The sequence below is a fragment of the Lampetra planeri genome, chromosome 34, assembly GCF_965212315.1.
Source record: "Lampetra planeri chromosome 34, kcLamPlan1.2.h2, whole genome shotgun sequence".
Classification (NCBI taxonomy): Eukaryota; Metazoa; Chordata; class Hyperoartia; order Petromyzontiformes; family Petromyzontidae; genus Lampetra; species Lampetra planeri.
In genome coordinates, this window is record NC_136140.1 from 7,031,676 (window position 1) to 7,048,566 (window position 16,891).

The window sequence follows — 16,891 nt, forward strand, 5'->3', positions numbered from 1 at the left end:
TACGCCCTTTTAAAATCCCATGTAAAAATAAATGCACGCTATTTTCTTGCGTAAAATGCACTTGCTTATTTAATCCTCATGAAAGCCTTCCACCGTCACTTAATTTTCTCGCTGCTTCAGCAGTTCCACTGCTGGATTATTTCTTCCGCCTGAGGACGACCGCTTGTGTTGCGATCGAAACGTCGTGATATATTAATTTTATTTTATTTAATTTTTCTACCTACGTGACTTTACCGAAAGAACCAATGAGTATTCATTTTCACAGTTAATTCAGTGTACATAATATGCGCGGAGGCACTTATACGATAACTACCGAAATGAAAACTATATATATCTGCGTTCTTCCAACACCCTGTCTATGTGATACCATTACTTTGTAAGTAGGGCACCTGACAGTTTCGGCAAAGTCGTTCGACACCCACTTAATTACATTGTTGATGCTTGCAATTTACTTACGTAACATGTAACGGGCAGCCCGATCAACATGCCGAGCAACTATCTATTTTGCACACGCGTTTTGTTGTTGTTGTTGTTGACAAACAAACAACGATTGAGACTGAAAATGCACACACGTAGATCCCCGCCCCGTGTGTTATCCGTGGGCCAAACTGCGCACAGCACTGTCTGCTTTTGAACCAGAGGTCGCAAACGGGTTTTGATTCCTTACCCGTACCCGGCCGCCCCAGGGTCGCAAACGGGTACCCGTACCCGGCCGTACCCGTACCCTACCCGTACCCGGCCGGGTACGGGTAGGGTACGGGTATCGGTACCTGATTGCGACCTCTGGGATGAAGCCATGTTGCAGGCGCGGGTGGGTTGATTCTAGGAACTTGAATTGTGAGAAGAGACAAGACGTTGGGAAATGAGCGACAAACGGTGACTCACCAGTGACTCACGGTTTACCCGTACCCGTACCCGGCCGCACCAGGGTCGCAAACAAGTACCCGTACCCGGCTGGGTACGGGTAGCCGGGTATCGGGTAGGGTACGGGTATCGGGTACCCGGTTGCGACCTCTGTTTTGAACCTACGAAGGGGTTCATTGGGAAACTCAGGCGATCGCTCGCTACTTCTCACGCGGAGGAGGAGGAGGACGGGCAGGAGGGCGGGCTGCTTTCTCCCGAAAGAACCAGCTGGCTTGTGTGATCCCTGGGCGCCCAATCATCTTGGCTGCCGGCAGTGCAACAGGGCATGCGATCACACGCCGTCACGGGTGATCTCTCACGCGTGCTTTCCCTCTCACCCTGGCGAGGGTAAGGTGCCACAAGCTTCATTAGGGATCCACGTGGCATTTCGGGGCCCCTGTTGTGCACCTTCTGAGAGACAGGCAAACCCTCGCAAATGTCAGCGCTCATTATGGGCAGTGACGGGCGTTATGTCTGTGTGTGTGTCTGTGTGTGTGTGTCTGTGTGTGTGTGTCTGTGTGTGTGTGTGGAGCGACGCTCTCGCCGGAGCTGGAGGCTGACTTCTTCTGCCAGCCTCCAGCGGATTTGGAGGTGATCAGGCAGGTCGACACCGGCGTCGGATTAACGCCGGGGGTGGATTTAGGGGCTTCAGCCAGCGGACTTGGATATTGATGGTGGTGGGGGGGGGGCAAACATATGTATACTGTATGCCTATTCATAGTGGTTGAAATGCAACACCGTGTGCGTGATTTTATTTGATATCGGCGAGGCAGTTGACGCAATGGGAAAGGTTGTTATATCCACAACTATCCAGCCAGCAGTGAAATGGATTACCGAAGTGCGGTGTGTGTGTTGAACTTCTTTCGCACCGTACGTAGCCAACCGTGCTAATCGGAGGTGGGTGCACCGCAATTAGTTTATTGGGTGGTTGCGTGTAGCGAGGTAACCTGGAGACTGCCGCCTCTGCAAGACGCCTTGATTGTGTGGAAGAGTAGGCCAAATACCAGAGGGGCTCTTTCTCGACCTCCCTCTAGCGGAGGTCATTCTACCAACCACTGGTGATGAGCGAGTAAGCAATAGGATTGCACATTTACTTTCCTCCTTGCAACTCTTACAAAACGTTATAACTGCACTTCTGTAAACCGTTCGACGGCATCGGGAGTTGCCTGATGTATTGTCGCTTCTGTGCCACCTTCCCGTGTCACCGCACAGTGGGCAGTGGTCGGGTGAAGTGATGAACAGATTTCGCTTCTCGTTCACAGAAGGTTGGGCACCACTTTAATTTTGCCATTCGTGAGGACATTGCGTTTACCTGTTGTGCGTTTGTGCGAACAATGAATGGATTTAGCGCAGCCCCCCGGTGCCTTCCACACAGACAGAAGCCGGAAAAGAATCCCAGCATATTTCTTGGTTCTTTCGGTAAAGTCACGTAGAAGGGAAATAATACAATAATAAAAATAAAACAGAATAAAATAAAATTCTCACGACGTTTCGGCCACAACGCAAGCAGCCGTCCTCAGGTGAAGAACAGAGCTGTCTACGTGACTTTACCGAAAGAACCAAGAAAATGAATCCCTGCAGTCACGAAAGCTTTAAATCGAAAAATCCCAGCATTGGTTCTTCGACCGGTTGCTTGTTCGGGACTTGGGGCTTTCGCCTTTCAGAAGTGTCTCCTTATGACGCATCTTCACTGTCACACGACGATAAATCCTACGGGTAATTTGTTAATTAAATACGTATCGTCATAACGTACATTACTTATGCGCCCAAAGGAAAATAACTTTCATCTTCTTGGTTCTTTCGGTAAAGTCACGTAGAAGGGAAATAATAAAATAATACAAATAAAACATAATAAAATACAATTCTCACGACGTTTCGGCCACAACGCAAGCAGCCGTCCTCAGGTGAAGAACAGGTCTGTCGGAAAGACAGCGTCTGAAAAAAAAGAAAATAGCTTTGTTCGTATTAACTTTGTTTTAGCTGTACACAATTCGTATCTGACACAGTAGCGCGGTTGGCAAGGTACGATGCGAAGGAAATGCAACATACACACGACCAAACAAAACCAGGACTGAAATAACTGAGGCGAATAGCCACGGAGTGTTCGGTATTACGCATGGGTGAGGGTGGTAAATCAGTAAAGCAACGGAAATGAATTAACAAGCGGGGCTCCACTTGACCCACCCCTGCCAAAAAAGAACTATAACAGCCCTGGGCCATCATCAAAGCTAATTTGTCCATCATAGACTCCTCGAGCGACTCGACGTGGATTGGTCCACGGGCAAGAACACATGGCAGTGCTTGGCACATTGCAAGCCCCCCCACCCCACACACACACACCCCACCATGTGATTGCAAGCAACTTGGGAGTGAATCAAACTCGGCTCGTATGAGTGGTGACACTTGACCGCCGTTGCACTAATTAACCTCCAGAGAGAAAAACACCCGAGCGGAGATGAAAATAAAATAAAACCCCGCTTGCAAGTCTTTGCGTGCGTATTGGAGTGCTCAGGGTGATGGCACGCCCAAGATGTGGCTCGTTTGTTTGCAGAGGTTTAGAGGTTCGGATATACCGGCCGCCCCGTTATATTCGAACCGTTATTTGAAAGAGTGAATAATCTTCGATTAGCGCGCGCGGTTGGCTACGTACCGTGCGAAATTAGTTCGACATACGTACAACAACATACAAGAGTAGGCCAAAAAAGATCCATTGACATCATTCGCAACAACATGGCATTGTTTGTTGGCGTCATAATCCAAATGCCTACGAAAATCACCCAGACATGTCCTTAATGCTCGTGACGTCACTCCACATCGACCAGCCACCTCATTAATAATCATGAGCAGATGACGTTCTCCACATGGACCCCCCCTCATTAATAATCATGAGCAGGTGACGTCACTCCACATCGAACAGACCCCCTCATTAATAATCATGATAAGGTGACGTCCTCCAAATGGACACCCCCCTCCATTTATAATAATTAGCGGCTGACGTCACTCCACATGGGGGGGGGGCCGAGGCGCCTCCTCCCCCCTCCTCGGCGTCAATTCACAACCCTCACTACAACGGCAGAACCCTCACGTCACGTGATCTCCGTCACGCTGTTGAGACATGGAAGTAAAAAGGACGTCATGATGAACAAAGGATTATAATCTTAAAATTAAATAAGTCTGTGTCACCGCGCCCTTACAAATTGCACACGCATTAATGCAATGAATATCACGTTGCGGTCTGCTTTTCGCTTACAAGTTTCAGATTTACTGCAATACACCCGTCCTTGGACGGGAAAAAGGCTAGTAAAAAAAGAACTGCAAAGTACTCATTTAAAATATACATTGCAATTACCTCCCCCCTACTGCGAAAACGTGGCACGACCCTCCTGCAAATAGCCATGAGACTATCCTGGGTTAGACAAGTGGTCATAATATAAAAAAAATTCCGGTTGTTTTTGGGAAAGTTAGCAGGCTTGCCCCAGCTGGTTACAGCCCAGTTACTTAATATTGCGTCTGGCACACGAGAACTAATGAGCAGTCATCTTAGCTTCTGGATGATCCCTTGGTTCATTCAACAGCAGCCAATGTTGTGCTCAATTAGCCATGTTCATGCATGTACAAATGGGCGCAGAGTGGCATGCATACACATGCAGTTTCAGGCATTGTGTCTTGTTCAAAAGACATGTGTGGCGAGCTTGAAATTTGCTTTTCATTTCGATAGGACTTTCCTCCCGAGCAACAAAAACATAAAAAAATCGCAGAATATATTTTGCTATTTAATTAAGCGGAGAAAGCCTTCGACAGGAACACGCTACCATGGGGCCTTTTTAAGGATATAAAAGAAAAAGCAACATGTGGCGATGCAAACAATTATTTGCAAACGACGGTCAAGAGTTTTGGAGGAAAGACTGGAATGTCAATCAGGACAAAGAGTCTGATTAGCATAAGCAAATTGGTTGTCCATGCTGTCAAGTGTTCTGTTGGCATCGCCGCTTTGATTTAATAAAACAGATCAGCAACGAAGCAAAACACACGTGCATTTTTAAACCGATGGTTTTCGAGACGTTCACAGTTTGCTTGAATTATTGTTTCTTCTCTTTCTTCTCCTGTAATGAACTATTAGAATGTGCTAATGAGGTTCTACTTATTAAAAAAATAGAAAAGCAGTATTCTATCACACTGAGGAAAGTGTGCGTGCTTTACTAATGATGTGTTTTTTTGTTAATGTACATTCAACAAGGAAGGTGACACTTACTCTTGCTCCACGTGAAAATAGAAAGACTATTCCATCGGCTTATTTATGGGCTTTCCAAACCAATATTATCAAAGCAGCATTTGTTTTAAATAAGCAATCTCGAGACCAGTTTTGACCGTTTGGGGTCTCATCAGCAGAGTCCGGGTTGTTAAACAAAATGGTTTTGGATTAACCAGATGTTATCGGCAAGAGCATTCCATATTACCTACGGGAGTGCCGTTCAATGCAACAAAGCATTGACGTAGGCAAACTCAAAATGCCTTGCCCTTGGAGCATAACGGCTAAAAGCCAATCTAAGCCGAACTCCATTCTGTTTCCACATAAAACCGGCTTTTTGTGTTGCATAAGTTCACAGATGGAATGCTACATTTTTCTACGTGATATTTCAATAGATGAAAACGTTCCATTAATAGGAGGGTTTTTTTCCTCCAGAGGTCAGCGAGTTGAGACCGTTCGAGTGAGATCCTGAGTTCAAATCTGTGCAGCTGCCCGGGGATAAACTGGGTTCTCAGGTGCAGCGTGTCAATGTCCTCACGCTGGCCTTCAATGAATGCACAAGAAAGCATCGTATTAAAATCGGATTTGCACTTTATTTGGTTAAATTCCAGCTCAGAGAATTTAACAGAAATTGCTTTGACCGTCATGCTTCAATCTCATTGTGGTAAAGTGAAGGATTTTGATGGATGTTTCTGAAGTCCTGAGGAAGATCCCTATTGCGGGTGTGCTCTTGTACATGCGGTGCACTACTCTTGAGAGATTTGTCAATAACACTGGTCAACACACTTTTTCTGGCATGAGGTATTCCAAAGGGTTTAATGTAATTTTGGGGTGCTGATTCCAAATCTGGCATCAGTTTTTGTCTATCACATCAGGTTTTTGAGATATCAAATATTGCATTTTCAATAAAAACTGCAGAAGAAAAATATTAAATAAATGTGGATATCTACATAAAATGATATTATAAACACACTATCCTAAAAATACAGCAACATATTTTAACACTAAATCAGTCACTGACTCACAACAACTTGCAATCATAAGTGACAGAGTTAATTTCAGGTAAAATCAATGAAAACGGGGTATGCCGATAGCATAAAATGAGATGTGATAGAGCAAATCTGAGATCAGATTTGGAATCAGCACCCTGAAATTAGTCTAAAACAGCTGCAAAAGTCCAGGCCAGAATTTTTTTATTTTGTTGACCAGTGTTATTTATATACCTCATGGTATGACGCCGATAGCACAGTTAAAAAAACATTGGGGGTAAAGAAGGCAAATAATGTAGTACGTTTTCAGTGTTCATCAAGGAATATACTTTGCAATCATCACCACCCTCCTGGCAGACTCATACCCACATGCAGGACAGGTACTGAGTCATCTTGTGCCCAGAGATCGCTCTGAGATGCCCCTAGCATATAGGGTTCTATTACAAAAATACATCACTCTCATTATCATCATTTAACAGCAACAATGAACGTGAGCAGGTATCTTAAAAATATCTAGATCTGTCCGTCGCTATAACGTCAAAGGGCGTACGCATATTTACGTTATGGATACATTTACGAAGGTAGCAGTTACCGTGGCCAACTTTAAGAAATGGCCCAGGTGCGTGAGAGAAACATGCAGTCTGATGTGTGCACGCAAACGTGTGCAACGAAACAGTACTTGGCACAGAGGCAGTGGCTCGCAAGAAGAAGTACTCAATTCAGCGTTCATAATTGCCACGACGTGTCGGTGCCACCTTCAAGGTGAAGGTGGCTCCGCATGGACAACGGCGCAGCCACCCACTGCCAACTTCTGTCGAGTTCCACGCGTCATCGGCGGAGCGCTGCAAAGCAATGTCCACGGATGCGCTTCTGCGACCGTCTGGAACGCTCTTCCTTTCGGGATTAGGAAGCCACTGGAGTTAAGCATTTTTTAGAATTTTAATTGAAAACTCATTTCTTTAGAACTGTTTTTTGAGTTTAGTTTGCTGTCCTTCCCCCGTACCTCCGATTAGCACGGTTGGCTACGTACGGTGCGAAATAAGTTTTATATAGATACGTAGAAGTTTGGAGAAACTTCACTTGTGGTATAGAAACGATTGCAACGTTGTACAACTATGTGATGTTCGAATGCTCTATGCCTTGACTTCAAAGCCAGCCTCCATGCAGGGTGTTCAACCCTCATCTCTGCAGCGTTCTTTCACTGTTCCACAAGCACACCTTTACCCAATGTATGCTGAACTTCTTTTGCACCGTACTTCGCTTTTTTTGTTTGTTGTCCTTACACGCACCGCCGATTATAATCACGGTTTGTTATGTACGGTGCGAAAGAAATGCAACATACATACCGTGCTAATCGAAAGTGCGGTGGAAGGAAAACAAACTAAACACAAAAAGCAGTTCTTAAGAAATTAGTTTTCAAATGTCACCTCCCTCCACACGCTCTCTCTCTCGCTCACAGAACTCGACAGGCAATTCCAGGTCTTCTCCTCCAACATCTCCCCCCCCCCAAAACACAAAAAATCGTATTCCTTTTATCCATAACAGCCCCCCCCCCCATCATCCCTCCTGACCATCACTTCCAAATGAATCGTTAATTCCTGATTAATGAACCTCTCGTTTAATCCATTTCAATTGATCATTTTGGCTACTCGCTGGCTTTTCCCGTTTATCAGGCTGCTTAAGAAAAGCCTTTAAACAACCTCCACGATGCTTCTGTTTCATTGCACACATCTAAGCGCTCGTCAGCACATTCGTGCATCGCACAGCGGAGCCCGATGGAGATGCTGACCAGCAGGATCAGTAAGTGAAGACAATCTTTGATTTTGTTTTCCGTAACAGTGCTATTTTTTTCTCTCTCTAAAAAAGCTCCACCAAGTCTCAAAAGACTTCTGGTTTTTTTGTCTCTTCTCCAGGAGGGTCCTGCATCGGGATGCTTGTCGAACTCTATTAATGAGAGTTTGCCACGTGGTTGGAAACTGGAGTACCCTGAATAAAATCTACGCATACGAGTGAAAAGGACTTTGGGCGAGGTAAGTATAGCTCAACTTCATCGTTTATTCATAAAGTTCATACTCATAGAGGCTCCACTCCAGAATGCGCCCCGAGTTCTCTCTCTCAGCCCCCTTATATATCCTGTACCCCCCCCCCCCCTTTTCTAGCAGGGTCTCCTCTTTCTTACAACCCCCTTTCTCCTTTTCCAACGGTCATCAACCGTTCCTTATTAATTATCTTCCCACCTCTTCCCTTTGCACCAATCTGATTTTAATGCTCCGATGCCTTCCAATCAAATTGGTGTGGTGGCGTCACCGGCCAAGTCGGTTGTCAGTGGCTCTGATACTTTTAAACTTGGTCTGCCTGTGAAGTCGTTAAGACTTCTGGTAGACTACCCCCCACACACAGATACAGGGTTGCCGCCAGGCCTCACCGTTACACGAGGAAATAACACTTGGGGTGTTACGAGTCATCTTCCTATCCTTTTCATCAGCTTCCGTGGCGATGGGGTCCCATGAGATCCCCCTGATTGTGTTTGCTCTTTCCTCATTCTCTTGCCCTGCTCATGTCTAAACCTTTCTGCTCAATGTCATTCTTCAATGTGTCAACCCAACACAATTCTTGCTTTTCCTGTTAGTTCCCTCCCATAGAATACAGGAGGTAGTGGATTCGATCCCCACCCTGACACCTGCATATTTGGAGTTTGCATGTTCTTCCCGTGATCGCGTGGATTTTTCTCCGGGTCCTCCGGGTTTTCCCTCCGTATTTATAAACGTGCGTTTAGAGTATTTGGCTCATATACATTTCCACGTGATAAGCCACTTCGTTGAGCTATCATTTGTAACCAGATCGCTTCTGAAAATTATCTATATAGCTCAGTGGGCTTTATGAGGTAAAATACAAATAGTTTCGTTTTTCACTCTTGCTCCATCTACTTCCGCATGCATTGCCAATGTATTCGTTCTGGATCCGATCTTGATACGTGCCCAATTCACTGAAGCATCGATACATTGTATTTATTAATTGGGCAATACATGCGTATAATTGTACGTCTAAAGGATCAACGTTGTTATATAACGTGTACATTATATGGAATCCTTTGAAGAGTAACTTCTGCAGAGACTTGTGGCTGCTACATTCACCGCAATGTTACAAAATAATAAACCCTTAGAAATGTAGATAGTCAATCCATCGGCAGATTCAATACACTGAATCGATACGGAGACAGCCCATTGCTTTTGTCTCCGTATTGTTGTGCCGTTTCCAGACAACCTCGCAACCACGGGCCCATGCCATCTGCTGTGCCACTTGTTGACTCCCATCCAATAAGTAATCAGCCTCAGCCGTTGCTTAGCTCCTGAGATTTGGTGGAATTGGACAAATTAAGGGTGATTTTGTATTTCACATTGAAGATATATAATTCTAGAGCAAAAGTGGCGCCGTGGTTAGCGCACTGCAATATGGACCTGGATACCTGAGTTTTATACCTGGCCACGGCTAACATCATGAGTGAGTGTTATCAGAACCAGGTGTGGTTACCCCCCTCCCCCCACTTCTCCAACCCTGTACTGAACAGCATGGTGAAGTATGGTTAAATAACTTGACATGCAGGTATGTACTGTATGTTGAACTGGTGAGGCAATGGATTGACAGAAGGTTGAGTAATATTATACGGTTAATTGTTGTGGGTTGATGTGTTCTCAGAGCTGTTGCAAGCTCATTGTATACATATTGCCATGTATTATGGAATGACAAATGAACAGACGTCTGTCCATAATGTTAGCAAAAAAAGGTAATTCCAAACGCTGATTACTTCCGGAAAATGCCATCCTTAAATCAGCAATCCTAATTAATTTGATTTGAATGTGTTTTTTTTTTATCCCACTTTTCTGTACCGGTGGGGCCAATACAATCCCAGTTGCAGAAGGCATCCGCAAGACGCTGTGGTAGAAAACACCAACACGGCCTGTGTCCCTGCTGAAAGCAAACAATCTTCCGAGAGTTCGCTGAAACAAGGCGATCAATACGGGTATATCTTGAAACGATATGTGGGTGCAACAACCCCGGGGCGTTTCTGTAAAGGAGCGGAATGCGTGATCACTCTTTCATAGCATAAAGCTGTCCCAGTGCTCACACGTCCGAATGAGCTACAGCGTTTTTCGAGGACTGCACAGGCAGCGTTTTTTGGTCCTTTTGATGGAACTCGATGGATCGTTGTTGTATAATCCAGATTAGCCCGATTGCTTCTCCCTACATTCATGGCCTCCTTCAGCCGTATATTCCATCAAGATCATTAAGATCTTGATTTAAAGCTTTCGTGACTGCAGGGATTCATATTTTTGGTTCTTTCGGTAAAGTCACGTAGAAGGGAAATAATAAAATAATAAAAAATATTAAAAATACAAATTCTCGCAACGTTTCGACTGCAACACAAGCAATTATCATCCACAGCAAGAACATTTTAAAATTTCTTGCCGTGGATTTCACACCTGATGATGATTGCTTGTGTTGCAGTCGAAACGTCGTGAGAATTTTTGTTGTTTAATATTTTTATTATTTTATTATTTCCCTTCTACGTGACTTTACAGAAAGAACCAAGGATAGCATTAAGATCTTCAGATAAGGCATTGTTCACTATCCCACGGCCGAGGCTTCACGCCCTTGGGGGGTGACGCGGTGCCTTCGCAGTTGCGACGCCTAAACACTGGTACTCGTTGCCCTTCGAGGTCACGACTTCTGATCCACACTTACAAATGAAGTATTCGGAATGACGGCGGGAAACCACTTGACGGGTAGCACACTTTATTAAAACTTGTCTTTCCACAATAACACGTGTGGTCACTATTTCTCACACTACACACTCCACTTGACACGTGTGGTTACTACGGCTCACGCTGCACGCTCACGCTACACGCTCACGGGCACTCCAGCCCCGTAGCGTCCGTGGAGCCTACAGACCCACCCCAGCTTGGGCGTGGGTCACGACCTCTGGGTCCCGCGGGCCGGCCCTCACACGGACGTTCGGCCCCGGGTCCCAAGGTCTCGCCTCTGAGCCACACAGGGCCCCGGTCCCCACAAGGACAGCGGGACTAGGTGCCTCAGGGCCCTATCTCTTCCTCCTCCGTCTTCTGTCTTCACTGGTCACCAACTCCCCGTGCGCCTGTGCGCACCGCCTTATATAGCCTCCGCTCCCGGGAGACGGAGCGTATGCGGACCACGACGTGAGCACCCCCTTAGTTGACCAATCCCCACGCGCTGCCACACGATCCCCTCGCTGTCAGCTCGCGTCACCGATACCCAGCCAATCACCGCCTCATAACCCATGACCCCGCGCTGACCCATGATCCTTCACCGTCAGCGCGCGTCACCAACACACACAGCCAATCACTACGCGCTGGCACACGATCCTTACCCCAGCGCGTATCACCACTACACAAATATTAAAATCTCGACTAAAAACGTATCTGTTTAAAGTGGCTCACTCTCTCTCTCTTTAGTTATTTTCAAACGTCTTTCTCACCTCTTGGTTGATGTTAAACTATTGCCGCCGTTTCCTGCATGACGATTGTTTAAGGGCGCTTTATAAATGTTAATTATTATTATCATCCCTAATCGAGGTTTTTTTTGGGTTAGATCGCGTAAAAATATAAATGCGTCGTTAAAACCCGCCACCACCCGGCACGGCCAACTAGTAAGGGTTGTCACGTAAACAGAACGTGGCCAATTCGTCACTCGTACAGCATCACCGGTGTGTTGGAAAGTCAATTGTTAATGTTGTGGCTTGGCTCTCCAACACACCGGTGTGCTGTACTAGTGACGAATTGGCCACGTTCTGTTTACGTGACAACCCTTACTAGTTGGCCGTGTCGGGTGGTGGCGAGTTTTAACGACGCAGTTATATATTTACGCGATCTAACCCAATAAAACCCTCTTATGGATGATATTGGTCGCGAAAGCCTGCTACGTGTTAAACGATTATTATCTCACGCTGAGTGGGGAAGCACGCAAGATTCCAATGTGTTCCCGTTGCACCGTGTACTCTTCAGCGTGGTGTCCGACGTTTCGCTACACAGTGCTGGGAGTTTCTTGTGGAGCTAAATTGAGCATCGTCATTTCTTCCTAAGCATGGACTTCATCCGGGCACTCTGGTTTGCCCTGGCATGCACGTATTAGTGACAATAATAAACTCGCTTTTATATAGCGCAATACGCGCTTTACATGAAGCTTAAGTTATGCAGAAAGCCTTTTGTAAAAATAGGTGAGATTTAAGATGCGATTGAAAAAAAGTGTAACAGATACAGATTCAATCTTGATTTGAAGCTTTCGTGACTGCAGGAATCCATACTCTTTGGTTCTTTCGGTAAAGTCAAGTAGTTAGAAATAAAATAAAACAAATCACGACGTTTCGATCGCAACAAAAGCGGTCGCCATCATCGGTAACGTCACGACCGCTTGTGTTGCGATCAAAACGTCGTGATTTGTTTTATTTTATTTTTAACGATGTGACTTTACCGAAATAACCAAAAAGATACAGCTTCTTTCATAGGCCGAGGAAGGGAATTCCACAATCGAGGAGGCTGGCTACAAAGATACCTGTCTTCCATCGAACAGAGTCTGGTCTTTCTCTGCTTACACCAGTGTCCTCCCAGAGAAAACACAAACAATATTGTCTGCCTCAACCAATCATTGTCAAGAACCAGCAGCAGCAGCAGCCGGCAACGCTGTACAAGCGAGGGAGATGCCGAGAATGCTTACGACACGTTTGGACGTTATCCCGAACAACGCACGGTGCATCCCAAAGAGCCACATCGCAGAGCTATACAGGTCAACTGCGAAACCTACACAGCAGTTGAAAGATAATTTCTAACATGGATGTTTAATATTCACATTTTATGAATACATATTTGTAGGATTGACGTGGATCTTTTCTTTTGGATATCTGTGGAAACATGAGGATGTATTTAAATGCAAACACAGGCGCTGTGAATTCATCATACATGCGGTGAATGTATATGTATGCTAAACCTCTTGTGCTGTTCATGTGCTAAAAAAAAAGTCCATTGTGCTTAATATCGCAGGACACACTTTTACCGACCCCAAAAAATGGTTTTAAATCAAGAAGCAGGAATGTCATCCCACATACCCATGAGTGTGGGCAGCAAACCTAAAGGGAAACATACTGTGAATATTTGAACACTCTGAAAGGGCATAGGTATGCTCCTGAAAATGTCACTCTAGTCGCTGGCAACGCATGGCAGATAATTCACGGGAAGAAGAACATTTTTCTTCATGTACTAGAGAGGGCAGCTTTTAGTAAACATCATTACAATCCGTTGTTCTAATGAGAAAAAATGAATCAAGCACTTGTTTGACCTTGATCTCCAGCTGGCATATGAATCGGACACTTTTTAAATGTATTCCCAAAAGCAACGATCCCATGATGATGAAAGTCATGGTAATGATGATGTACAGAAATTATTGGGGGTTTTTTCATGATGGGGGAGGGGGTGTAGGGATTTATATGAGGGTTAGAGCGAGACAATAACTCAAAAATAATCGACCTTTCTACAAAGCTGCTTAATATTTGTCCTCACATTGTGTTCATGGAAACTCCCTGGGGAGCAGTGCCTTGGTTGCCAGATGGCCTGACCAACTGGCGTCAGCAACGCGATGTTCAACTAAAAGTTTAACGTCGCACAATTGTAAGTGGGCATCCATGCACACCTCGCTGCCGCTGCTGCCAGATTAGCGGCTGTTTGATTGACAAATTACGCTGCTCGTACGTACATTAAACAAATAAACAAAAACAAGGATAACCCTGTACTGCCAGAAGCAATAGCTACAGTGGCAGGTATGTTATCCAACTATGCGAATACCCGACGTGTCTGTGAATACCTAGACGGTGGTTTAATTGCAAGCAGCGATTTCCACGACAGAGAGATTCCGCGTTGGCATAGCGTGCTCAATATTGACTGAAAATAGCTATGAAGCTGCCTTCAGTTGAATGGAGCAACAGAAGATGTCAATGCATCCTAGCTGGTTGGTGGTGTCTCACATCTGAAATGAATTGCAATGGAAAAGTGGCTTGAACAGTGGATTTTAATTTTTGCTGAGAAGATGGTGAACTTGTATAACTCTTGACAGAGGACTGTCATCGTTGAAACTCCATCTGTGTTTTCTCCCCCTTTTTTGAATCCGACTTCACATTATTACACTTTAAATATATGAATAAACCATTCCTTTAAAGTTGGAAGTTAATTCTGGGGTTGTCCAGACAGGCTGGGCTCCACAGAATTCGGTAATTTATTCTGTGCCATGCACACGCACACCAGCGGTTGATCTGACAGTTTTCAAGATCGCATGTGCACTTCTTAAATGTCGCCCACTTACGAGTACTAAAAACGAGACATTTCTTTCAGATATATTTCGTCTGATTTTCTAGCAGGCGAATGAATGATTTTTACCTATAAACTGGTGATGTGCATCCCGTACCATGTCTGACTGACCAGTTAATAAACAACTTACGTTGCCAATGTCCTGCCATGTAATTAATTAAAATGTTATTTTTTTTCTCTCTCTCTCTCTATCGTACACCTAAAGCAAACGTATTAGTGGCGCTGCACGCGCATGGGATTCCACACGACAACTTCGATTCCTTCCAGTTGGTACACATAGCCACGCGTTTTGAGACTACTCATCACCTGACAGCAGAAGAGGCATTCGGTACAGATGCGTCATGTCAATGGGTGCTGCTGCGGTGTCATGGTCAGCACGCTGGGACTTGCAATCCAGAGGTCGCTGGTTCATTCCCCCTCCCCGCAACAGCCACTGTACACCCAGCAGTATTAATCGGTGCACCGCAGTTAGTTAATTGACGGGATGCATATTGACAACGTTTTTTTGTGTTTAGTTTGTTGTCCTTCCCCCACACCTCCAATTAGCACGGTTGCCTATGTACGGTGTGAAAGGAGTTCAACATGCATACGTGGGTTAAAGTGTGGGTAATTCCATCTCTTTTAAGAAATTTGGATGAGTAGGCGAAATATCCTCTGGAAGAGCTCTGTAGAGCTCGCTCTGATGGAGGCTCTTCCACCAGCAATGGTACGAGCAAGCAGTTGCAGGACTGCACTTTTACCTTTTCCCTCAGTAACTAACCGACTGCTTCTATTAAATACACACATTTCAAATATCCTTACATGTATTGGCAAAACAACTTCATCAACTGAAACGTTACTTATAAAAAATGCCCTAATTCTGTAACACTGACTTTATCTAAAGTGAATTAATAATTTGTGAATGTAACGTTTGTCCATGAAAAACAAGTACGTACCTGCATTTAAATGCTGAAACCCCAACGTAGCTTAAGACCACAATTAAGGATGCCTTGAGAAACTGATCGATGTTTGTGTGGCCCGTGTAGCTTTCAGCTGGAACATAAATGCTTTGGGAAAAAGCACAAATTAACTGAACCACTGGAACTGACCGTGCAGCCTTCCATGCATTTTAAAACTGTGAAATCACATTGGTAATTCAAACACATTCGGACGGAAGAATGTTATAGGCCATTTCCATCAGCCATTCAAAACAAAAGTAATCATGCATTCATCGTAAATTATGTCTATCTACACTTCGTGATACTATCAAACCAGGAGGGGGGGAGGGGGGGTGAAGTAACCCTGCTTAAATTCAGCTCCGAAACCCCACTGAGGGTTCTGTTCTTAGAGCCACCTGCAGCATTGCATGGAATGCTCCAAATGTAATGTTGCCCGCTGTGACGAAGAGTGTCATTCAAATTAAATTACGCAGGTGTGGTTTGTTTATGCGAAACACACCAACGCAATAGGATCATGAACCCTCTTTGAAAATTGGCATTTGTGCCGTGTGGTGCAATCATTTGTACGGATGAGCAGCTGGCAATGAATATGATATAATTCCAACGTGATGCAATATGCAAAGCTCATGATCGAGACATTTTTTTCATCTCACAATTGTATGTATTACCCTTTTTTAATTATTTCAGTTGTCTCTCATTTACACTGAGAGATAAAAAGGAGAACGTACACCGGTTAAGACACAATTCATACCGTTTATAACGATAAGTAGGCAAGGCATATGCCTAGAAGGGATGATGTTTAATGGTCGATAATGATGGTGGAGTGGCATACGGCAGGTTGTGCACCAAGGATATGGAGCAATGAAATCAGCTCGTGTGCAGGTGCTATGTGGATTATTTCATCGCCGGATTGTGGGAGATGGCGGTATCTGGGGGCCTTACAGCAGCGGTGGATTCATCATGGATAATGATGATGACTCCAATAGTGTTATCGGTGTCATGTCACTAGAAAAATAAACTTATCTTTCAAACTCTTCAGCTAGCAGTGCATCACCCCGTGTCAGAGAATAACCCGGCAAGGTACAATCACTATTTCCGAAGTCAAGGGTATCCACACAAGGGTTACATGTTTTTACGCTCTGTATCAACAGTATTGATTAAATGGAAATCAAACTGAGATTTTGTTTAACATCCCAAAGCTGGAGTAAGCAGAATTAAGTAAAAACTAAATGTAATATAGAATGTGAGTTTGTGTCTGTGTGTGCATGTATGATTCCACCAGGCTGAGAACGTGAACCCTGCTTTATTCACAAATAGATGAAATTCAGATTTAAACCCAGGATATATGCAGTGGCAGCTCAACACTCCTCTGAGCCACCCGGCCACCTAAAAAAAAAGACGTTTAACCGGTATGGTAACCCCCAC